Source organism: Camelus bactrianus, chromosome 11 (genome assembly GCF_048773025.1).
Source record: "Camelus bactrianus isolate YW-2024 breed Bactrian camel chromosome 11, ASM4877302v1, whole genome shotgun sequence".
Taxonomy (NCBI): Eukaryota; Metazoa; Chordata; class Mammalia; order Artiodactyla; family Camelidae; genus Camelus; species Camelus bactrianus.
Window position 1 is genome coordinate 48,361,240 of NC_133549.1, and position 24,343 is coordinate 48,385,582.

General features: G+C 44.0%; 1 protein-coding gene across 5 annotated transcripts in view; it reads right to left on the minus strand.

The window, feature by feature from the left end:
- PCGF5 (polycomb group ring finger 5) overlaps positions 1 to 24,343 on the minus strand; it is a 284,658-nt gene that overhangs the window by 98,300 nt on the left and 162,015 nt on the right. The window contains exon 1 of one of the 5 annotated variants that reach the window (XM_074373968.1): positions 18,498 to 18,629. The exons of 2 other annotated variants lie outside the window; for them this stretch is intronic. The gene's annotated coding sequence lies outside the window, so the exon portion shown is untranslated. Of the gene's footprint in view, positions 1 to 1,452; positions 4,508 to 17,381; positions 17,664 to 18,497; positions 18,630 to 24,343 lie in introns of those variants that run through there. 2 more of the 5 variants (XM_074373973.1, XM_074373972.1) reach the window with 2 other exon arrangements.

Consider the following 24,343-nt stretch of genomic DNA (forward strand, 5'->3'; position numbering starts at 1 on the left):
AGAAGTCTGAGTACAGCATGGTTCTGCTGGTCCACTGCTCAGTCTCACAAGGCCAAGACCAAGGTGTCAGCTGGGCTGCATTTGTCTTGGGGGGCTCTGGGGATAAGTCTGCTTCCAGGCTCATTCAGATTTTTGGCCAGATTCAAGTCCTTGCAGCTGTAGGACTGAGGTCGCGTTTCCTTGCTGGTCTTTGCTCCTCAAGGCTGATCTCCTTCCTTCTCATACTTTCCACATGGCCCCTCTCCAGCAACGGCAGGTTAAGTCTCTCCTACATTTGAATTGCTCCAAATTCAGTCACATCTCTCTGACTCAAACCACTTACTCTGCTTTTAAGGTCCTACTGATCTGATGGGGCCACCTGGATAATCCAGGATGATCTCTATATTTTAATTAAAGCTGGAAAGACCCTTTGCCACAGACCTTAACCTATTTACAGGTTCTAGGGATTAGAGGTGTACATTCTGGGAGAGTGTCTGCACACCACACCTCCTCTCCTGACCATGGCATTCACACAGCAGTCCAGCTCTCCACTCCCCGTCACCTTTCATCTCCTTTTCTTGCTCAACTTTTCATTTTTCCACAGATCCGACCACCTTATAACAAACCATATGACAAATATTTATTATGCTTATTGATTACTGTCTGTCTTCCCCTGCCAGGAAAAAACTCCCCTGGGTCAAGGATCTTTGTTCTCTTCACTGATAATCCAAAGACTAGCTGGAAGGTACTCAGCGAGTATTTCTTGAATGAATAAACAAACTTATCCTGTCCTAAAACATTCTCTAACCCCATTTCCACAGACTTTTTAGTTTCAGCAGTTTGAAAACACTTAATAGAACAAAGATCTTGATTGGTGATGAAGAATATGGGTAAATACCAAAGGACTGCTCTCTTACTATTACCCCATAGCTGAAGTCAATAGTAGCTAACTAGCTTAATTCTTATCAATAAAGACAGTTATGCTTGCTGGAAAAAAAAAAGCACTTGCTATTTCTGCAGAAATAAGAATGCTTTATTTTTATGCTATTATCCAGGCACACAAACAAAACAAACTTGAGTTGTTGAGTTCATCTGGTCTCAAAATGAACAGCAAAATAAATTACTAAAATTGTCATAAGTGCTTTTAAACAATCTCTACAAATGCCTGTGGGGTGGAAAAATGAACCACGCTGGTCTGAGGAAGAAGCATGAGAAGGAACTGAGACTTGCTGAAGTTTAAGACTACTGACTGCCATCAGTCAGTTCAGGGCTGGAGAGAGTATGACAAAGGTATAAAGAAAAAAAAAAAATTGAGGCCAAAGTCATTGTAGAAATCAAATCCAAACCTCATAGAGGAGGAAACTAAGGCTCCAAGAAGGTAAGTGACTTGTGTAATCTCAGTTAGTTAAGGATGTGATACTTTGAATATATATTCTTACAGAATAAAGAAAATGAAAATTAAATTTCCGTTACCTCTCTAGGCATTTAAGATGTTCATTCAATGAGCTCATTCTCTGCTTCAAAGAGTGGGATCCAGCAGGGATGCTCACAGACAGGGAGACTGCCTCTCAGCACTGTGCTTGGCTCAACGAGGTCCAGACGTCTCATTTCAGGTGCAGTGCTCCAGACAGGGCTAGTCCCATAGGGGCATCGTGTGGCCATGGACCTTGTAACCTCAGAGTGATTCAAGGATGACCCTTAGGACATCACTGCACTGAGGACAGGCTGATGGTGGCATACATCAAAGGGCTTAGGGATAAAACATAATGATTTCTGACTAGATTACTCGTACGTTAATAGAGAAAAATAACTGATACCTAAGGATCTTGACAAAACCTAAGTATTTATAGATATAGACTTTTCACCAGCAGAAAGGCAAAAATGAAGGAAAGCATATTTTAAGGGAAGAACAAGACACATTTTGAATGGGGTCTCACACAAACACAAAAGACAGCAGGAACTGATGCGAAATAGTTTCTATATTTACCAAATCACCACCTTCTGCTTTCTGAATACCTACAACAGGAATGCAAAAGAGCACAACAATTCAGTTCTATATTTGAAACAAGAGACAAGAGCTATTTGTTTGGTACTTCTTAAGGCAATCTTTCATTCACTTTTGAGCACTTAGCAATAAGAAAAAAAATCAAGAAATTGGTTTATTAAGGCAATATACACAGAGTGACTTTCTCAATGGGACAGCATCAGTGTTATGCAGAAGGAGAAAATAAGTCTATTTTTGGAGTCACCAATCAACTTTCCTCACCATGGTTACAGGCTGTTTCATAACTTTCCAGAATCACAGATGATTCAAAATGACCTTGGTAATAATTCAGACCAAACCTCCTATTTTATACATGGGGAAACTAAAGCTTAGAGAGGTGAGGAAGACTGTCTGACACCACAGCCCTTTAATGACACATCATGACAGAACTGAAGTCCCTTCACTCCTGAGAAAAAATGTGAAATAGTCATCTCTGAAAAAAATGTATCCCTTAATTTCTCTCTGGGCTTTATTCATTTGTAAACACTATGAGATTGTTTCGGCAGTTAAAATCTCCATATATTTCTATGTGATTGGGAAAAACTTTTTCAAAACTGTGTTTTTATCTTCATAACTTCAACACGATTTGAAAATACAGACGTGTTCAATACTGGCTCACATGTTCCTTAAGGTTTTAACCTGTTTCCTACTAGTCCAGGAGGCCCATCTGGAAGAGAACAGAGAAACCATGTGCACTGTGCAGGCCTCAGTGACGTCTGTCGCCCCAGATATTTAGTATTTATTCATGCTCTTTGATCTCTTTAACTTTCCTCCATTTTCCTGTAGACAAGTATGTATGTATGTATATACACATGTACATATACGCGTATATTTGGAAAGATTTTGTTAACTTGGATATTTGGCTGGGGAGAACAGACTAAAAATTAAAGCAATACGATTTTTCATGTCATGTACTACCAAGTGGAACTCACTTTTTAAATGACCTCCAATCCAGCAAGTACATCACTTTACAGAGAAATCTTGTGTTGATTCAGCCAGCACTTAATACACGTGCCAGGCACTGTGATATGAGCTGGACATCAAAAGATCGCCTCCCTGCCCTTGTGCCTGGTCTCGTAGAGACAAGTCTGACAGATCCTTGCCATGGCGTGGTGAGTGCAGTAACAACCATTGGCCAATGGAACAGCAGGGACAGAATGGAGGGAGATGACCAAATGTGGGGCTAAAGGAGAATGTCTGGAAAGAGGAGGAAACGACCAATGGGGTTTCTTAAGAGAAGAGATGTTTTTCCCAGGCAGAGACAAGGTAAGTGTTTTAGATGGAGGACCCAGCATGCGCGAAAGTAGAGACAAGAAGTGGACTGGCCTAGCCAGGCAACAGGCAGGATGCAAGGCCCACCTTCTCCACACCTGTACCCCTGCAGCCAGGGCTGGTTTCACCCTACGTCCATCCTCACCTACCTCCAGAGACCGTCACTGCTGCCCAGCAGTCACAGTTCGTGTCCCTAGGTGCCACCTACTCTCCCTCTCTCCTAAACTGCTCTTCCACATCATTACCTTCTTTTAAGTCTCCAATATTTCCTCCTCAATCCTCAGTCTCACCTAAGGAATGAATAAAGGTTGTCTAAGGAAGTGACAGGTGATGAGGGTGGAGAAAACGTAAGGCCAGGTCAGAAGGCTCTACATGACACTCTGGAGATTTGGCCTTTATCCTGAGACAGGGGAGAGTCCTAGATTTTCCTCCACCATAGAGGACTCTGGACTCTGGCAGAAGGGCTGGAAGGGAGACTGGAGGGAGCGAGGTCCAGTAAGGAAATTAACATGAATGAGAAATAATGAGAATCTGGCTGAAGTCAGTGGCCATGAAATAGACAAACTAATGTTAAGGAAATAAAATCAAAGCCCTTTTTTATGATTGAATGGTAGGGAGGTGGAACAGAGGATTCTAATTTCTTAGCAGCACAATTATATTTAATTTTAATCCACTGGTTTTAATGCTTATTGTTTCCAAGAAATTGTAATTAACATAATTTTAATATATATATAATTGTATCATCTGCTTCTAGGACCATCCTTACAATAATAACAAAGCAATTAACATTTGAACTGAGCTAAGGCCTATGATTTTTGAGCAAATCAAACCATCAGTTGCCACTAGCATTGCGAGAGCCTGAGAATAACTGTCACTCTACCAGGATGGTAAGTCCTCAATTTTTTAAGACAAGTTAAAACCTAAAAGTAAATGCATAGGAGATACTGTAAATTTTTCTAAATACTTGGCAAAGGAAAAGTACTAGAATTCTGGCTATGCTGAAACTTTGCAAGCACATATATTTATAGGTAAACATATACATAGAAAGTAAATTTATAGCCTTCTCTGGAGAAAACATAAAGCATCGAAGTTCATAACATAGTTTCCCCATGCTCTCTTACTGAAAGGACGTAGAAAACAGAATGTTCCCCTGAAAAAGGACATACCAACTTTGTATTTGTTCATCACTTCAAATATCCTTCCTATATTAGGTGACATCTGAGTTTCAAAGAAAACACTGTTTTTTCTTCTTAGGTATGCCTCTCTGATAGCCACCTGCACCTCACCTCCAGGACACAAGCAGTCCAAGAGGAACCCCTTCTCCATGGACCGTATCCATAAATAAGGTATATCTGTATCATAAAGGTTATTTAAGGTGCTTCCCAGATTGCTACAAAATCCACACATGAAGATCTTTACCTATGAGTCACAGCAAAAGCGTGCAGAGCTTATAACAGTGGTTCTAAATCCTATCTGCACAGTATTATTACTTGGGAAGTTAAAAAAAAATACACACACACACACACACACACACACACACACACACACACACACACACACACACATAGAATGTCTGGGCCCCTCCCTAGACCAACTATATCAGAATCCCAACGACAGGTCCTAGAAGCCCCCAGGTGACTCTACAGAGCAACCACAGTTGAGAACCAGGAGCCAGAACCCTGCTTCTCTAAGCGTGGTCTGAGGACCAGCAGCAGCCCCTGGGAGCTTATTAGAAATGCAGAACCTCAGGCTCCATCTGAGATCAGCTGAATTAGAATCTGCAATGTAATGCCATCCCGAGTGATTTGCGTGTACACTGAGGTCTGAGAAGCACTGACCTAGAAGAGACTTGCACTAGGGGGGCAAGCTCTGAATCAGACTTACTGATGGACGGATCAATCCCTCACCTTAGAGATCACAATTTGGCCCTGCTATATAAACGTATTAACTGTAAAGTAATCCCTCAGAAACCAGCCAGGACAGCTCCTCCTACACTGAGCACAGTGCTAGAGGCCAGCCCTCGCACTGTGTGGCGCAGGGCACTGGCATGACGTTAAACAGTTACAAGCAGATCACTGGCGCCGGATTCACCAGAGCTGCTGAATCCAGGGAGGCAGGGAATGGGACTGGGGAAAAGTGCCAAGGAAACTAACTGTATCTGTAATTGTTGATATTTAAGAAAATTTAAAGCTAGTTTTGTTTTTCTTTAAGAGAAGTTTTTCCCTGAGGTCTAAAATGTTTCTCTTATCCACACAACAAACATTTCTCCTTTAAGGTACACAAAATCTCCGTAGTCAAAGTCTAATTCAACAACACCTCTAACCTTGGGAAATTATACAATTCTCATATTCCTAAATCTCTTGCTTGTTAATCTCCTTTCTAAGAATCCCCTCACAGAAAACTAGGCAGCAGTGAACACTGCTGGTGATTCTAGGTGCGGAATGGAAATGCTGCTGTTGGTGAACGCCTGGTAGACCACAGCTGGGCGTGTCGGGCGCAAAACCCGGGGGAGATAAAAGAACCTTGGGGGCAACCTGAGGGTGCAGCTGATTCAGCCTCAGGAGGCAACACTGAAGGTAAAGAAATAACAAAATGTCATTAAGTTCAAATTTACTTGCACTTGAGCTCTAAAATTACTTCACTGGAAATTCAAGACAAGGCCACGTATTTAAGAAGTTTCTACAAAACAAAAGGAAACAAATATTGGCTCTCTGTACAGCCATTCACACTATGAATGGCCATCCAAATGACCTCTCCCATGTCTCTCCTTTCTCTCCTCCTACTCTTCTGACCCCAGATAGATCACATTAGTTCAGAACCGAGAGACAGAGAAGATTGGACTTGAAGCAGAAGCAGTGAGAGAGGACAGGAAGAAGACAAGAAACACAAGCAGCAGAAGCAAAGGCATTTAAACCACATGGGAACGCAGGTCAGCTGCAGAGCGGGAGCTGCTCTGGAAGCCCCCTGCACCCCTCATCAGCTGTTAGCCCCTTGTTTGCCAAATTATAGGGAATGGGGACAGGAGAGGGTCCCTCTTACAGTCCTAGCCATACATCAGAAGCAGCTGGGTTCTTTTACAAATTACTGACTCCCTGGGGCCCAACCCAAAGCCAAATAAGTTAGAATCTTGAGATGGAGCCATTTGAATTTGTTTTTTAAGTGTGCACAAATGATTCTGAGACAGTGATAAATCCCAGTTGTGAGGGAGGATTCTAACTCCGAAACATTTCTTAACTTTTAATGTATATTTTTACAGTTCTGGATCTATGTAAATCATTCTCTAATCTACTTATTAGCACTGCATTACTTTTTTTTCCTGCTAATTTTATTTTTATCGATATAACCTATGCAAATTACTTAAAAACTCAAACAGTACCAGGCTTAAAATGAAAACACAGCAGTAATCTGTTTCACATCTCCACTCACCTCCAAACCCACTTCCCAAAGGCAAACTGCTTTAAAAATACTTAACTATCTCTTTAGATATTTAGTTTTATATTCCTAAACAGTATGCATATACTGATATTTCTTGATTCATTTTTGACTTTAATTCAGTAATTAATATAATTACTGATGTCCTCTTATGCACTAGCTTACCACTTTTCCAGTCTTCTAAGATATAGTTATGTCAACAATTTTTCCCAGCCTCTTTTTCAGTCATGTGTGGTCAGGGTTAATAGTCTGTGTGTTTTAGTGCATTGCACCCATCGCTATTAAAATACTTCCACATTGGCTAGTAAATCGCTGCTACCTGAGCTTCTCTAAACTCCTTCTAGGGACCCTCTCCTGTCTCCATCCCCCATAACCCAAACAAAGGGCTAGGGTTTGATACAGGAGGGAGCTTCCATAGCAGCTCCGACACAACAGCAGACCTATGTTCTGATGGGTCAGTGTCAGGGCTACCAGTTGTTAAATATGTTGAATAACTGTTCTGAGGTGTGGCCATGTGATTAAATTTTGCCACTGGAATATGGGTGAAGGTGACGTGTGCCACTTGTAAGCTTGAACCTTAAACCTCTGCCCCTCATTGCTCTCTCCCTTTATCATGAGCTGGAATGCAGACATGCTGCCACCAGTTTCAACCACACACGCTGATCAGAAAAATGCCTTGGAGGATGGGAGAGCAACAAGATGGAAGGAGCCTGGGTTCCTGAATAGCTGCATGAGGCAGCAACATCAACCCACTTGAAATGCTCATCCTTCAACTGTCACACATAGTAAAAACACATTTCTTTGTTAAGTCACAGTCCTGTGGAGTCACTGTTATAGCAGCTTAATCTTACACTCAGCGTATCAGTGATTTATATTATTATGACCTATGTAAATACTGTTATCTGCTGAGTGAACTGCACTGTGTCTCTCTTCTTGTACAGCTATTTAATTTTTCTGGAGTTTATAATTGGCCCTTTTTTCCCCACTGACTAGGTTTTTTGAGTCAATAATTCATCCAAAATGCTCCACAGGAACTGGAAAGCCTGCTGAGGAATATTCTAATCTTGTCAGATGTATCAGATCATCTATCAGTTTTGCTTTCATTTGGGAATTCCCTCCTGGAGCAGACCCTCCTCCTCTTCTGATCTGGACTGGCTTCTCTCTAGGTCTGTGGCACTACTGTCATCCTATAATTTTCTTTTGCTTTTCTCCTTTGTTAGACTGTTTCTAGAATCCCATATATTATTCTTTCTTGGTTTATGCCCACATTTTGCTAAAATACACCATCCAGTAGCTTCCTGTAAAAACATGCATAGAGAATAAATTTTTGAGAACTTTCACACCCACAAGATGTCTTTTTATTGTATCTCCCAGTTGATAGTTTGTATCTGAAATTCTAGATTGTCTTCAGAATTCTGGAAGAATTCATCCATTGTTCTTTAGATGACATTCCAATTTCCAATCTTTTTGTATGTGATCTGTTTTTAACCCTGCCAAGATTTAGCTTATTCCCATTTCCTTAATATTTTGAAATTTTATAGTGATATGTCTTACACATTGATTGTGTGGCTTTTTTTTTTTTTTTTCTCATGCATTTGCCTGGCTAGTTTGCGAACTCTTTTAATCTACAAACATACGTCTTCCAGTTCTGGGGAAATAGCTTGCATTATGTCGTTACTAATTTCCTTTCCTTTCCCCTGTAGTCTCTTTCTGGAACTCTTATCAGTGTGACATGATGTTTGTTCAGCTGATGCTCCAACTCTATTTTTCCCCTCCTTTTTCTACTTTTTTGCTTTTATTTCTACTTTATGTTCTGATCCTTCCAATGATTTTTTTAATCATCTTTCTTTTAATTTCTAACACCCATTTCTTATTCTCTGATTATTACTTTTTTACAGCCTTGTTCTTATTTCATTAATTATAGCTGGATTGGTTTTGATTACTCTCATTTTTCTTCTTCTCTTTGCATTTCTGTTTCCCCCATGATTTTTGTTCTCATTTGTTCTGGTTCCTGCCCTCTTACTTTTGAATGCTTTCTTCAAATGTCTTATATTCACTGGCTATCTGTTTATATTTAAGAGTAAGGCACTAAAAAGCTGGATGCAAGTTCCATGTTCATAAAAGAGAAGGAGTGGGGTTACTGACTAGTGGTTTCACTGTAGGAAGAATGGGTGGTAAGTTTTCTCATTGTGGGACTGCAAATATCAGTATCTGCAGGTCTTTTCTTTAGGGCTGTTCATTTTGTCCAGAGAAGAGTCCTTCAATATCCTGCCTGGGTTAGTAATTACCCAGCTATCCTAGGATTGAGGGTGGCTTAAAAAAAGCATCAGGTCTCTCTGTTTGGTTACGCATAATTTCATTAAATTCCTCTGTTTTCAGTCGAACATTTCACTTTTACCCTCTTTTTTGCCTAGTACCCCTAAATCCATAACTGTTAGTTTACTTCAATTTCTCCAGAGAAAAAATATCCAGTCTCTGATAAGGACTTCATCTTGCTCTAAGGGATGAGGGAAGTGAACTGAGGGTCTAGATCCTTTTACAGACGTTCAGTCCCTTATTTTCAGTCCCATGCCCCACTCCAAAGCCTCCAATTCCAGAGCCTTTCTCGGGTTCTGGGGGATGAACTGGCTGCTTCTTCCCAGTATCTATTCCCAACCTCCCTGAAGGGCACTGAGGGATCAATGTTCTCTACTATCCCAAATCAGTCGCCACAGGTCTGTCTGCTTTTCACCCTCCAAAAATTTGTGAGTGTCTCCTACCTTATGTTTACCATCACTACAGTGGTACTTCAGGAGGGACTGACAGGAAACACAAGTTCAGTCCACCAAATTCTCAAATGAGGTTCCAATTACTCAATCTTACAACCATAGAAACTTCCCCCTAAAGATGAGCCTTTATCAATTTTTGAAATACTCAGTTTTTCTGTTTTTATAGACACACTTGACTAGCTAAGATACTTTCCTGATTATTTTAGTATTTATCATCATTGTCTGTTTTAATCATAAATTTATTATTATTATTTAAGAGACTCCTTTTCTGGATACCACAAAAGACTTCTGATTTATTGACTCATTAATTCTTAAAAGATGGTAGAATTTAGAACACTAGAAGATCATAATTAAGGAAAACACAATTTTTTTTTTCTTTCATGCAATAAAGCTGTTTTCACTGACTCTTTCTTACCACTTCAAATTTAGCCTATGGTAGCCTGAGCTGAAAGGTATTTGCCTCGATAATGGTTAAGTATTTCCAAGATGACCTTTGATTACTGTGCAAAGTCATCATCAATACTAGAGTCTTAGCTGTTTCATTTCTAAAAACAGGCAAAAGAGGGATGATCAGAACATTAAAAAAAAAAATTAGGCATGAGAAGTTTTCTAACATCCAAAGGATCACAACTCTTTCAGTCCTATTCAAAGGACACAAATCTGGAAACTCAGCCAGAAGATTTTGATCTTTAAGGCTGAAAACCCAGGACTTGTCCAAAACACTATATTCATAGTTATAGAAATAGCAAATAACTACAGAGTAAAACACTAATATTACTCCTTTGCTCTAATTCCACTCAAAGGAGCACATATTTTGGATCTGTCAATATTCATAATTGCCTCCTGCTACTACTCGTAACTTCCCTGAAAAGAAAACCAAGCATCTAACAAAGAAAAAGGATTCCTATGGGGGTGGGGAGGAATGAAACTGTCCTATTTCTTGAGCTGGAAGGTAGCTACATGGATGTTCACTTTCTAAATAATTCATTGGACTATATACATTTACATTTCAAAAGTTATATACGTGTTATATTTTATAGTTAAAAAAAGACCTTTTAACAGTTAAAAGAGAAATAGATAAAAAGGCAAAATTTTCATTTGTCATGAAACACTGTGCTTTAATCTCACTTGGCCAGACACGGAGACGGAGAAAGGGAGAAACTCATCACGATTTACCTGAAGTGCCTACCAGAGTGAGTCCCACCAAATTTCAGTAGTCATCTTAGTTATTTTATTTGAAACACTTTAATTTAAAAAAGTTCTTAAACCTCAAAACGTACCTTGTATCCCATATGGTAATACTGATACCTTACATTCGCATGACACTATTTATTTGCAAAGAGCTTTCACATCAAATACCTGGGAACAGAACAGGCGTTATTTTCTCCCATGCTGCAGATGAGGAAACTGAGGCATGTAACAATGAATTAGTAAGGTCACTGGTAGTGACAGAATCAGGACAAATTCCAAGTGTTGTATGGCCAATGAAGGGTTCCTTAAGTATTTTAGGAGGAGAAAGAACTTTCTACTTTTCCAAAGTTCTGAATTGAAAAATAGGATATCAAAGCTGGTGGTCTCTGCTGCGACATCTGTGAGTTTCCCGAGATCCCCAGCGAGGAAGGAGAGCCACTAGGCATGGCTATGAAATAGATTAACTATGGACCTATGTGTAAACCATTCTGAGTCATTTCACTCACTTCTAGTCAACATAATAATGCACCTGCTGCCTCAGAAGTTAAACTCCAGTGCAAACAGGAAAGTTATGAGTGGTGTATAACCTTATATGCCAGAGGACCAAACGCCTCTCTCCCATGCCCAGGGTTTCCAAGGGAGGGCTATTCCCGATCCACTGCTGTCTTCTTGCCCTACACCATTATCTCCCCATAGAGGTGGAGCAAGTTATGTGGTTGGTGCGTGACAGCCATGGCTCTGTTTCTCAGTTCACAAATGGATGGAGTTTTTCTATGAAAGGTAGTAGGCATGAAAGGTTTGGACTCTTTCTCTTTGCCTGAACAGTGAAAGGCAGAAACCTGGGTATTTCTGCTCTGCAGCCTCAAACTTTCCATCCAGTAGGCTGTTTCAAAGTCTAGCCTCATGTGTGGAGGGTGCACAAGACCATTCTGGGCTTCACAGCACGCTGTGTCTCCCAGTCTGGTCTTCAATAACAAAGTTAATATTTTGTCCATCTGCTGATTCTTATTTATTTTTTTCATTATTGTGGAAGAACTGGTGCTTTCCATGGGTCCTCCTCAAAGACACCATCACCTGCCCTTCAGGTAGAAGTCAGAGCACGTGGACCCGACCCCATAGCTCTCCTCAGTGGGGTTCCGTGCCTGCCAACACTGGTGCTCTAAGAGCAGAGGGCAAGCTGAACAGCGAGGAAGCATTCCAAGACTTTGTTCACTGGATCCTTTAATTGGTTCTTCTGCCTTAGGGGGCAATATTGAACTGAGATTGAGGGATTCTGGTTCTTTCCAGAGCCAGCTCTGCCACATATGTCTGTGATCTGGGGCAGGTCTCAAATCTTCTTCGAAAGCCTTTAAAAGACTTTAGCTTCTCCATCTTCCCTCTCTTTAAGGTCCTCTCCAACTCTACAGACTAAAGGCTCAGAAAGGCTTTAATAAATGTTTTCCAGAATTTTTTAAACAGATCCTGACATTGGTCTATAATCATCTGACATCCTGTCCCCATAATTCCTGAAGGTCAGTGAGCTTCCACCTCATGCTTGAGTCACTTCACCCTCCTCTAGTTCAGCCACACTCTGAATTTACATTGTTGCTCATTTCTGATCCCTCCATCATGGTAAGACAGATACTCTAAAAGTCCCCAAGGCCCTTAAGCACTGGCCCCAGGACTCCCCCTCCACATCTGCATTTCTCCCTTTCCTTCGTTCAGCTGAACCAGCCACCACACATTCTAATCTCATTCTCACTTATCCTCCCGGCCCATCAACACTCTAGTTTCACCTGCCTTCCTACTCAACCCAGGACCCATATGGAGCTGGCAGTTTCAATGATACTCACACCATCTCCACTTCCAATTTTCTGAGGATTGCTGGAGAAAGTCATAAATACAGGGAAGGTTCGCCCTCTCACCAGGCTATGGCCCCTGAGCAATCTGTCAGGCCCTCATCACCTTTGGCTCCCACAGCTACTCCAAACCTTTCCCCCTCCTCCATCTCCCAACTTTACCTCTCACTCTCAACATACTCAGCAAATAAACTGGCCTCCTCTGTTCTTCTTTCTTTCTTAAAAAGGGGGAACTAACCTATTTCAAATGCAGTCACACTCCCTCCCAGCTTCCAACTTTACTCTCTAAATCTCAGTTTCTTTTTGGTTCATTTAATCTTTTCCCCTCCATGTCACACTTGTTTTTCCATGAATAACTAACGACCTTTGTCATGATCAAATGATTTATTACTCAAAACAGGACTTTGTTTTAGAATCAAAACAGTCATTACTTGTCCAAATATCTGTAATATTTGTCCAAACATTGTCCCACTTATTGGGGTAACACGTGTGACCAGAGACCATCCTGGGCAATCGGATGTATGGTCACCCTATCGAGCTCCTATCCCTTCTTTCTGATGAGGGCCTGGTGCATCCACCGCCCCCCACTCCCTCTCCTGATCATCAGTCTCTCCTGCTCCAATGACCACCACTCTACCCACAATACTCTTGGGCTTTTCTCATGGCTTCGTTTAAAGAGTGTTTCACTGCACTCTCATCACCTCAAGTTATTGTCCTCTCCGATTTTCACGGTCCAGCCCTAGTCTGCACTCACTCTCTGCACTTTCTTCCCACTCAGGTGCCTCACGGGTACCTGGCTGACTTCTGTCTCCACTGCCCAGTGACCCTGATCCTCAAAGGCTATTAGCAATGGTCTCATGAACAAATCTCATGACCTTTTCCCAGTGTTCAATCTCAGCCCCTCTACCCTACTTGTCCTCTCCAAATTCTCCTTCCTCCCCTCTCTCCCTATCTTTTCCTTGTTCTCTTTCTGCTTCTTTCTTCTTTGCATCCTGTCAGCCCCAGTCTGTCTCCCTCCAAGCCCATGAATATGGTTTTTCCATGCTCCTCCCTGGCCTTTTCTTCTCCTCACTCACACTCCGAACCCTTCTCGGTGCTTCACTACCCACCTTCCCTAAGAATGCTTGCAAATGCATCTCTGTTTTTAATGGCTCCCATCCATTTGGATGGTCCACAGGCACAAAGAAATTATTATATCCAAATCAAACTTATAATCAAGCCGATTAATTAGACAAATATTTACTGACTGCATACTACTTATGGTGCTTTACCAGTGGCCCTTCCTAACTATTTCAATTTCTGCTATCACCATCCAACATCACTCAGCTCCAGTCTTGGACTTCCCCCTCAATTCTCTCATCCAATTAGCCAACAAGTCCTGTTGCATTTACTGTTTCTATAGTGTCTCACCCAACCCCACTGCCCCCAGTCATAATTTAGGTTCTCACTGCCTCTTGTCTGGAAACCATTTTAATAGCTTTCTAACTGGGATTATCCATGGCTTCCACAGTACAGATTAATCCTTGTAAAGCACAGCTTTAATCACATCATTCCCCGACTCAAACTACCTTTGATAGTTATCTACTGCCTACTAACCGGGCTCCTTAGCCCAGTGTTCAAGATGCTCACAATATGGTCCTAACTCTGCCATGCAGTCTGCCATCCCACTTTCCTGCCTCAAGACTCCTCACCCCTCAGCTTAACCATATTCCTCTGCATCCCTGGATATGCTCAGATATTCCTTCCTTCAAGTCTGAGTGCAGGCTGACCCCCTCATCTCTGGCAGCTGATAGTGTTTTCCTCTTCTGTAATCACAAAGCACTTACTTTCTGCCTCTGTAACAGTCCCTCCACGTGCTAAGGCCTTTGGTTATCTGTCTTACGCTCCCTACATGCCCCCTAAGCCTCTTAAAGAAAGGCTGGGTATGTCTGAGTAACCCATACCCTCCTCCTACTGCCTTATGTACAGGAAGCTGAATGAGAGGTTGAAACAGTCAGGTTAACTTTGTATCCATCATTCAAAGCATATAAAATAATGAAAATGTACTTAATATCATCAAAGCTAATCATGCCAAATGCTTAGGAAGGCCCAGAAATTAACGATTTCTGCAGTTGCTCTTGGTAGATCAAGAATGTACACATGTATCTTTTCACTTAAACTAAAACTGTAGAACTGTGTATTCTTTATCAGTTCCTTAAACTACACAGTTAGACAAGATCTTAGGGATCATTTAATTCCCCTCCTCCCATGGTAATCATGAATTCTCCAGTTGGGAAAAAAAGAAGCTTTGAGAAATTAAGCTGCTCCCCTGGTCACATAAATCAGAAGTCATAACATAAAAGTTGCCATTTATGAAGGGCCTTGTGTACATGCGGCACTGTGTATACATTATCCCAGTCTCACAGCAGTCCTTCAAGGTAGGTGGTATCACCCCCACTCAGGGACAAGAGGATGCTCAAAAAAATTAAAGTACCTTGCTACAGGGAGCCCTGTTTGTTAGGGGCAGACCTGAGCTTCAGCCCCAATTCTGTCTAGCTGTAATATCTAGGCTTGTCTAACTGGATACTGTGCCAAAGGCAAGACCTACCAGACGTCCTGCAACAGCCTGCAACTGTTTCTTCAGGCAATAGTTGTGCCAACTAAGCAAGCATGCATACCTATAAGGTGTAAGCCATTGTAGCTGAAGTTTTTGAAGCATGAAAATTAAACAACAGCTTCATTACTATAAAAGTTCTAAGGCTAATTACTGCCAACATTCTTTCTTCTCAAAAGACTTCTTCAGCCTGGAAAAGATATGTTTTCCTGCTTTTTCAATTCTCAGATATATTTTCAACTTAAAATAAATTTGTCCAACAACACCCAACATGTATTTGTCAAACCCCAAGATGCCCAAGGCACATGGAAGGGCACAAAGCTGAATAAAACATAATTTTACTGTCTGAGAGCTCACCGGCAAGAGGCAGACCACGGATTACTCAAGACAGGAACCACTCGTCCCCCAGCTATGGGAGCTCTGGCTAATTTGAGGATTTCCAACAAGAAGTCAGGACGCTTGGTTCTAATCCCAGCCCTGCATACTGGGCAAGTCATTTCACTGTGCCTTAAGTTTCCTCAATAAAGGGAGGGATAAGAAGGAATAAACTATGCCAAGCAATTTGAAGATCGCTTTTAGCTTTAAAACTGTATTATATCTGAGCTTACTCTTGAGATCATGCTTCTGAAAGTGATCACGGCTACTATTATGGAAAGGGAACTGTTGAAAACTCACTCTTCTTTAACAGAGAGTTGAGAAGTACTGAGTTCTGAAAATATTCCTACAGGTTTACAGCCGACTAATATGCCTCTGAAGTTTGTTATTTATATATAATAAAAAAGTTCATTAAAGTTTGTCCTCGAAGGAGGCAGTATGAAGCACTACATTCAAATCCTTCTTCCATTATACCACTGATATATTACAGTTTTAACTTAATTTTTACATTGAACTTAATGATTCTATCTACTCCTTCCATCTATTCTTCTGCGGAGTTATCAACATTAACAACAACAAAGCAGAGATGTAAATCTTGTATTCATTTAGCTAAATGAACACTTCATATTACGTGCTACCTACTATGGACCTTCTAAAACTGCAGCTAAATTTGAGGTTGGTGTGCAGGAAGTGGGGACAGAGGAATATAGAAATATCAGTATTTCAAATATGAGTGGAAACAATACCATGGGAATCTGATTTTGCCGATTCCCTTTCAATATCCTACATTTTTTCAATTAGCACAGATAATATTTTTATCACCCATTAACTTATACAGTAACACACCTTCCGTTGACAAGGCTCCACTTGCCTTATCTTTCTTTCTGCTCAGCATCTTAGGATATGATGCTCAAACCCATGTTGCGCTATAAGTTAACAGCACAGAGGAGGAAGTAAATCAATCAAAAGAAAACTGGAAGAAAAAAAATAGAACTGTAACGTCTTAGTGCTTTGTCCACACCTGGCAATGAATTTCAACTGACAAAGTTTCATGAAGAAATCAGGGAAAAGGAATGCATTCATTCACTAGTCAACAAATCCTGAGTGCCTAATAGGCCAGGCACTGATCTAGGTGCTAGAGTTATGGCAATGGAACAAATTAGGCAAAGATTCCTGCCACAATGGAGCTTACCTTCTAGTGCAGAGAGACAGGATTTGAAGGACACCCCCCCCAAAAAAATCAATCCAGATGACAATTTAGAGCTATGAAGAAAATAAAATAGGATTGCGGGTGGTGGTCCCTGGGGTGAGGGATGAAAGGCCTTGCTGAGGAGATGCCATCTGAGATGGGTCCTAAACGATGAGAAAACTTTACTCTTAATCCTACAAGCGTGGGGGTGTGGTGGGAATGAGCCAAGTTGGTCTTTGAGGGTGGTCGCAGTGGTCAAAAGTTCTGAATTAATGTCAAGTTAGATTTCTTTTAGGATTCGGCTCAAGAAAAAAAAAAAAACCATAAAACAACAAACCCCAAAACCTAAACCTTTAAGTAGGACTCCTCTACTTAGGAGCCACTTATTTTTCTTTTAAGATCCACTAACTTTCAAAGTTTTTGCTAATTACTTTAGCGGTACTTAAGTAGAGGCAATTACTAGGAAGATTCCTTCAGAGCCCAATACCTCACTCGACGCCATCCAGATTCTGAATGAGAGAGGACCCAACCCTGCAGCGAATCAGCGCTCCTCCACCGACTCATTAACGCAGCCAGGTGGAATTTTGTAACCCTTCCAAGAACCTCAACAAGCCTCGGAAAATCTGGAAACCCGACCCCTCAGAGTTCCCCAAAATTGCAGAAGGAGGAAGGAAAATAAGCTGCCACCCTTTTGCATTACCTCTCCCCGAGCCCTCCAGGCGTCATCGCCGCAAGGGCCGCCGTCCCTGGGTCAGAGGCACCCGGTGAGTACGCGCGGGGTGTACCCCGCATGAATCATCCGCGCCCGGTCCGCGGGGCGATGATTCATTCTCTGCCCCGGAGCCCACGGCTACACGTTCCGGGCGGACTGGGACGGCCGCACACGCAGCTTCCTTAATATTAAACAAATGTTTCAAAGTACAAATGCCCGGAGCCAGAAATGTGTCGACCCAGGCGAGGCGGCCGAGAGGAAACAGCACGTTTCGGCCGCTGCCCGAGAGTCCCCAGGGCCAGGACGGGAGCTGCGAGCACGTCCGTCCATCCCGCTGCCGCCACCCCCCGCCTCCTGGCCACGGCCGGCGCGCGGGCGGCACCCGCATGGGGCGCGGAGGGTGCACAGGTGGGTCCCCGCCCGGCCCGGCCTCCCGCCCCTCCCCGCCCCTCGCGGAAGGCCGACGCGCCGCCCGCTCGCCCCTTTCCTCTCCGTGACATCTTATATAATAACCCGAGCGAATCAAAACGGAAGCGACGCGCGCTGCCGGGGCCCGGCTCCCGGCCGCCACTGGATGCTCGCGCCCCAAGCCCCCGGCCCCCCAACTAGGCGCCAGGACGCGCGGCTTCGGGCGGGGGAAGGGCCCGAGCGCCGCCTCGGCTCGTCCCTCCTCGGCGAAGGCGCTGCCGCCGCCGCCGGTCCCCGTCAGGAAGCCGCGAGCGTCACAAACTGCGTCAGCTTCTTCGAACACGTTTCCTGGGCTCCCTCCAGCCAGGGGGCCGGCTGCTCCCGCGGCGGGGCCGCGGCCCGGGCTGGCGGGAGCCCCTCCAGGGAGGAGAAAGTTCCTCCGGGCCCTCCCCTCGTCCGCGCCGCGCCCGGCCCCGCCGCGCCTCCAGCCCTTCTCCGCGCGACGCCCGCCAGGATGGCAGGTTGGGCAACTTGTGACCCCAGAGCGCCAGGCGGCCCCCTCCTGCCCGCCGGTACGCCCGGCGCCGGGGGCCTCCCCGCCCCCCTCCCCGGCGCGGCGGAATACGGCCACGCCAGAAACTTCCCCGGGCCGCGCGGGGCGGGGGAGCCGCCCGGGTCCCCGCGCATCGCCCTTACCTTGCTCTCGGGAGGCCACGAGCCGGGCGGGGCGCGTGGTGCGCGAGCGCGCGCGCGTGGGGCGGTAGGTGAGGGCGCCCGCGCCGGCGGGGGCGGGGCGGGGGTGCGGGCGGCGCGGGGCGGGGGGGCCGCCCCGGCGGGCGGGCGGGCAGGCGGCTCGAGGCGAGCGGAGCCGGCGGCGGCGGCGGCGGCGGCGGGCGCGGGGCGAGCGCGCCGAGGGGGCGGAGGAGTTGCCGTGGGTTTGTTTACGCATTGCTGCCCGGCTCGGGGCACAGCCCGCACTCCCTGATTGGACACAAACTGGGGCACAGCCTCTCGCCGCCGCCCGCCAGGCCTCCTCGAGCCGCCGCCGCGCAGCTCCCGGAGCGCCCTGCCCGGCATGGCCCGCGGTGGCGTCCGGGCCTGGAGGGGACGAGCCGCGGCGGCTGCCGGGGGCGGGCGCCGAGCCACTCGTTGGGCCCGGGCTCGCCAGCGCCCACCTGTAGGGGCCCGACCTTGGCAAGGAGAAATTCGAAACTTCAGAGGCTGGAGTCATCGTACCATCCGGGCGTAGAAGGGACATTTTTTCTGCCCCTAACCCACCACCCGATCCCACCCCACCCCAACAGACGGAGGATGTTTGCCCTTGATGGAGAGAAAAGCAGCTCAAATGTCAATATATGCCCCTTCGGCGATGGTCAAGCTGAGGCTTCCTATGTGAGCTACCCCTGGGAGCTCGCAGTTCCTTCTCCTGTTTCCAGCTTCTCTGCTTGTAAATCCGTCCTCCGCGCAGCATTCAAAGTTGCCATCCCAGAAGTGACCTTGCCACAGGACGCTCAAGATCCTCTGATGACTCCTGTAGCCTCAAGCCCCAGTTCCTTAGTCTGAGTCCTCTGCAGCTGGGCCTCCACCTTTCAGTCTCTTCTCCACTGCCGCCTCACCCCCCAAACCCTTGTCTACAGACAACACCTCAGATGCCCCTGTCCTTTCATAATTGATTCTGATCCTGCTTTGTTCTCTGCCAGAAACCCCATCGATCCCTCCAGCGTAGACTCAGCTTGTACACCATCTCCTACTATCTCGGTGCAGCCTCCTCGACCCCTGTGCAGAATCCTCCCCCTGTGGCTTGAGGGTCAGTCATATGCCTACTCTGTGCCCCCACTAGACTGTGGAACAGGAACCTAGTTTTAACACGGTTCTGGGGATGGGAGAGATGAACGCTTGAAGAATAAAACTGAGTGTCTGCAGCTCTGCTGGGACTGCAAAACTTCAAGAGCATCTCTATCAAGAGGGTCTCCTGACAGACCATCCACAAACCTTATCTTGCAAAAATCAAACACTTTGAAAACCCGAGATTGCCCTCCCAGTGTGTCTCTGTGTTTCCACCTCACCACACCTAGCTGTGTGCCGTCTGTACTCATTATGGGCACTTAATGATTCTTGGAGGAACAAAAACTGAGATGTTCCTTATGCTGAGGCTCAAGATTATTAAAATGAGTATAGTAAATCATGAAGAAATAGACATGAATGGCCACAAACCCAGTCATTTTACAGATAATTCCCTGGCTAAGAGCCCCTCCACTCTGACAGCCACTGTGGATCCATCGCTCTCCAATCAAGCAATGGAGAAGTGGACCCGGACCCTCCCTGACTCTTGGAATGGCTGGGTTTCTTACTCACTAGATGCACTGCTTTCAGTCCCCCTGCGAAAGCTGTGTTTGAACTCTGAGGGTGAATCCAAGAACAAAACTTTTCTTTTCTAGGTTCCTCGATAGTGATCATTTAATGCAGTGTATTAGTTACAAAGCTGTTGAAAGAACTATAATTACAACCAGGGAAAGGTGAGGCAACCCTGAGATTAGCAACTGCTGGGTGCATCTCCTAGGTCTGGAGGGATAAAGGGAAGAGGCTTCCAGGACCAGGAAGGGCTTATCCAGTGGGCGCTGGAGCCATGAGGGATGTTCAGCTACTGCTGGAGATGCCTCCCAAAGCAGAAAGAGGGGAAGGAATCCCCTGGCCTTTTCCTTCCTCACCCTCTAGGACCACCCAGTAGTAGGACACAAGAGAGACCAGTGGACAAGATACAGGAGGCAGAGTTCAGAACCCCTCCAGTACAGGGCAAGGAAAGAGGAAGGAATCTGAGGTTGCACTGGACTTGGATGCTTGATTACCTCCAGGACTTGATTACCTCTGGGACTCTCCCTCTGGGGCTTGGCTTCTCTGTGGGCAGCACAAACTTTCTCTTTCTTTCTGAGTCCCAGAACTCTCTCTCCTCTCTCTTTGCTCTTTTGCTTCCATTTCTCCTCTGTCCACTTCTTTACCATGACTCCCTTATGTTCCCTTTTTTCTCTTACTACTCTATCTCTGGCTCACTTTTCTCTTTGTGTTCCCACATACCTCCTCCTACCCTTGACCTCTGCTTATCCTACTCCTTCCTGGGTAGGATGGAAGCCTTCTTCAGCATGAAGGAGATGAGCAGTTTCTTACAGAGGTGATGGAATTTGGAACTATCATATTGTTGCCTCTCTAGGCAACATATGCGAAATATTTTACATTTGTTATCTCACCTCACATATACTAGCTGGGCACTATTGAATATAACTGGTGTCTTCATGATTGCTGGTTTCAGGGAAGGCTTTGCTGGTGCAGGTCACCAGCAACACTGCTGCTAGTCCTCTTAACCTTCCTCATCTCTTAAGTGTCTCTCTCCACCCTTTCTTCTCCGTATCCTACATCTTTTCCTTTCATTAGCACAGATATTTTTCCTAGATCCCAAACCCCAACAGTCTAATACATCTCCACTCTAAATCTCCAAAGATTGAGAATGGCTCTTTGAACGAGGTAGCGTTTCAGTTGGCTTTGAAGGCTGGGTAGAATTTCAATAGATGGAGATTGAGGAAGGACAGTCTTAGTAGAGTGAAAAATCCAACTTGACTGAAACATAAGAGATGACTAGGAAAGACCAGATTTCAGAAATTTGTCTTTAAATCTCAGTTCTCTAAGACAGGGCACTCAGAAACACAGATTAATTCTAAGCATATTTAGAATAGGTATAATTCATGTAATTAGAATCATAACATTTTAAAACTAGAAAGAAATCTGGACATTGTCTGGCCTTACATGTCCACTTTTAAGGGCACTGAGGCCCAAAAGACTTCTCTACCTGGAGTATCATGGTAGTTAAACATGGGCATTAGAGTTTGGCTACCTGTATTCAAATCCCTGCTTTGACAAATGTTAGGTTATATGAGCTTGAGCTTATCTGTGTTTAAGTTTCCTCATCTATAAAATAGGAAGTAGAACCTATCTTGGTGGGTTGTTGTTAAGAATTAAATGTTTTTACAGGTAAAACACATAGCACACTGCCTATCAGATAGTCTGTCTTCAATAAATATAGGTAAGTAGTGTTATGTTTTCCCAAAGCCATTCTGCTGGCAGACACCAGAGCCAGAAGTGGCCCCCCCAAATCTCTTAAGCCATAGTTGAGTGTCCTCTCCATTACTAGAAGTTATATCTCAGGGTGCTTGTTGAATGCCATCTATGGGAATATGGTGCTCCTCTTGTCTGCCGTTTAAAGAAGTTCTCAGTTATCTTTCTAGCTCCTGTTCCTCCACACTTCCTGCTGCCTGTTCTGTACCAACCTCAGCACTCCCACTGTGCAATCAGTGCTGCATGTGTGAGGTTCCCCGAGCGAAGAGGGACATCAAAATTAGCAGTGGACCTGTATTTCATAGTCAACAATATAGTTTACAAGTTCCGATACAGTCAAATTTTACTGATTTAAATTTTAAAGGACCAACAAAAAAAATCATTGAATTAAAGGGATATGGATGACCTGTCATTCTGCAGCCTACAAAGTGTCAAACCTACCAGTTTAAATTTTGGTAGTTCCTTAGGGGAACTCACTGGCATCAAGAAAAAGCCTTCCTTGAATTGAGTGTCCAGTCCTTCAACAAAAATGTGATGGTAAGAATCTTCTTTGACCCCCCTACTTTTCCTTTCCGGGTGCCTGGTCCTGCTTTTCAAAACTCCCCCAGCTCCAGGATTTTCATGCAGCCTGCTCTCTGGACTCTAAGCACCTTGAGGAAATGAACCACAATCTCCTCACCTTCTCATCTCTAGAAAATAGCTCAGGATCTGGGCACAACAGGTGCCCACGTGTTGTTGAACCGACTGTTGCAATAAATGCCACACATACCAAAAGATCCCTTCTGCCTCCTCTTCCAAAGCTTTGCCTCCTCAGTTGATTGTCGTTAGCTAGTTGTCAGCTTGCTACACTAATTCACCAGAAAGCACGACAACAGCTGAATGTGAAATACATGTGGATTTCCCAATACAAACCACACCCACAGGGTTTTTTTTAATGGTGGAAATCCAGGCAGTATTTTAAGGGTCAGGAAGGTATTTTGGGGGCAGCTGGACTTTCCTAACCCCCTCACATCACACCACACAAACTGAAGCTTATCTTTCCTATAAATAGAGACTACTTGACTTTGATTGTTTCACATTTTAGTTTAGATTTCTTAGGTTAATTTATAGACAGCCTCTGTTCTTCATATGGCTGTATTAATTATCCTGCTGAAGTCATTTCTTACAAGGCATAGTTTTCTTTAATCTTAAAAATGTTGGTGGGGGTGTGTAGCTCAGTGGCAGAGCACATGCTTAGCATGCACGAGCTCCTGGGTTCAATACCCAGTACCTCCATTAAAAAAAAAAAAAAAGTCAATCATTGTCCCGTTTTTCTCTTTTACTTCAAAGCCAGACTAATGACCCAATACCTTGAGCACTCACTGACTCTTTAATCCCCAATATCTTTCTTCTACTTCCTCTATTTCATTTACAGGTTTTCTCTAGGAAGCTGGAAGGAATTGAAGGATTAATTCTAGATCAACTCCTCATTTTATAGGAGAGGCTACTGAGGCACAAATGTCAGTGGCAGAATCTCGAATTCCCAAAGCCATCATCTGCCATGCCTTGTCCATCTGAAAGGGTCCATTGCTAGCTGCCCTCCTGACTTCCCTATTTCTACCTGTCACCACCATCCTTTGGGCCCTTTAGGATTAAAATGAATGGTCTTTGACTCTTCCTTCCCTTCGTGCCTCCTCTTTCACATCAGGATGTCTCTCTGACCCATCTTTCTAGTCTGAACTGGCACATGGTTCAGGGCATTTTCTCTTTACAACTGTGTTACTACAATAGGTTGCTAAAGGTTTCATTGTCTCTCTCCAACCTCTTCCTCTTATACAGAGTGAACCTAGCAGAACTGTCTTAATATAACTTAATTTTTTTTAGTTACAATAAAATGGTGACATTTTGCCATATAAAATAAAATTCAGTGTGCATTTAGACTATCAATAAAATACAAGTTTATTATTGCCAAGCCTTTCCAGTTCTGAGACATAGCCCAGTAAACTAGCTGTGCGACCTTGGGCAAGTTATTTAACTTCCATGAACTGCCATGTCCACAGTCTGTTAATTGGTGATGTTATTAGTATATGTGCCTAATGCATAGGGTAATTTGAAAATTAGATAAAATAAAAATGTAAGGTTTATTTATTAATAACAGTACCTATAATAGCTAATATTTGTTGAGGTTACTATGGACCAGGCATTATTCTAAGCTCTTTAAATGAATTATATCATATTGACCCTTTAATATAGATTCCATTATTATTTCTAGTTGAGAAAACTAAAGCCCAAAGGAGTTCCAAAGATCAACAAGCCAAGAAGTGGCTGAACAAGGATTCAAAACCAGGCAGGCAAACCTGGGCAAACCTGTATGCCACAGACTGGAACATGGAAGGCACTTAGTAAATGGGACTTGTTTTATTGCTGTTATTTATTATCAGTATTATCACTTTAAAGAG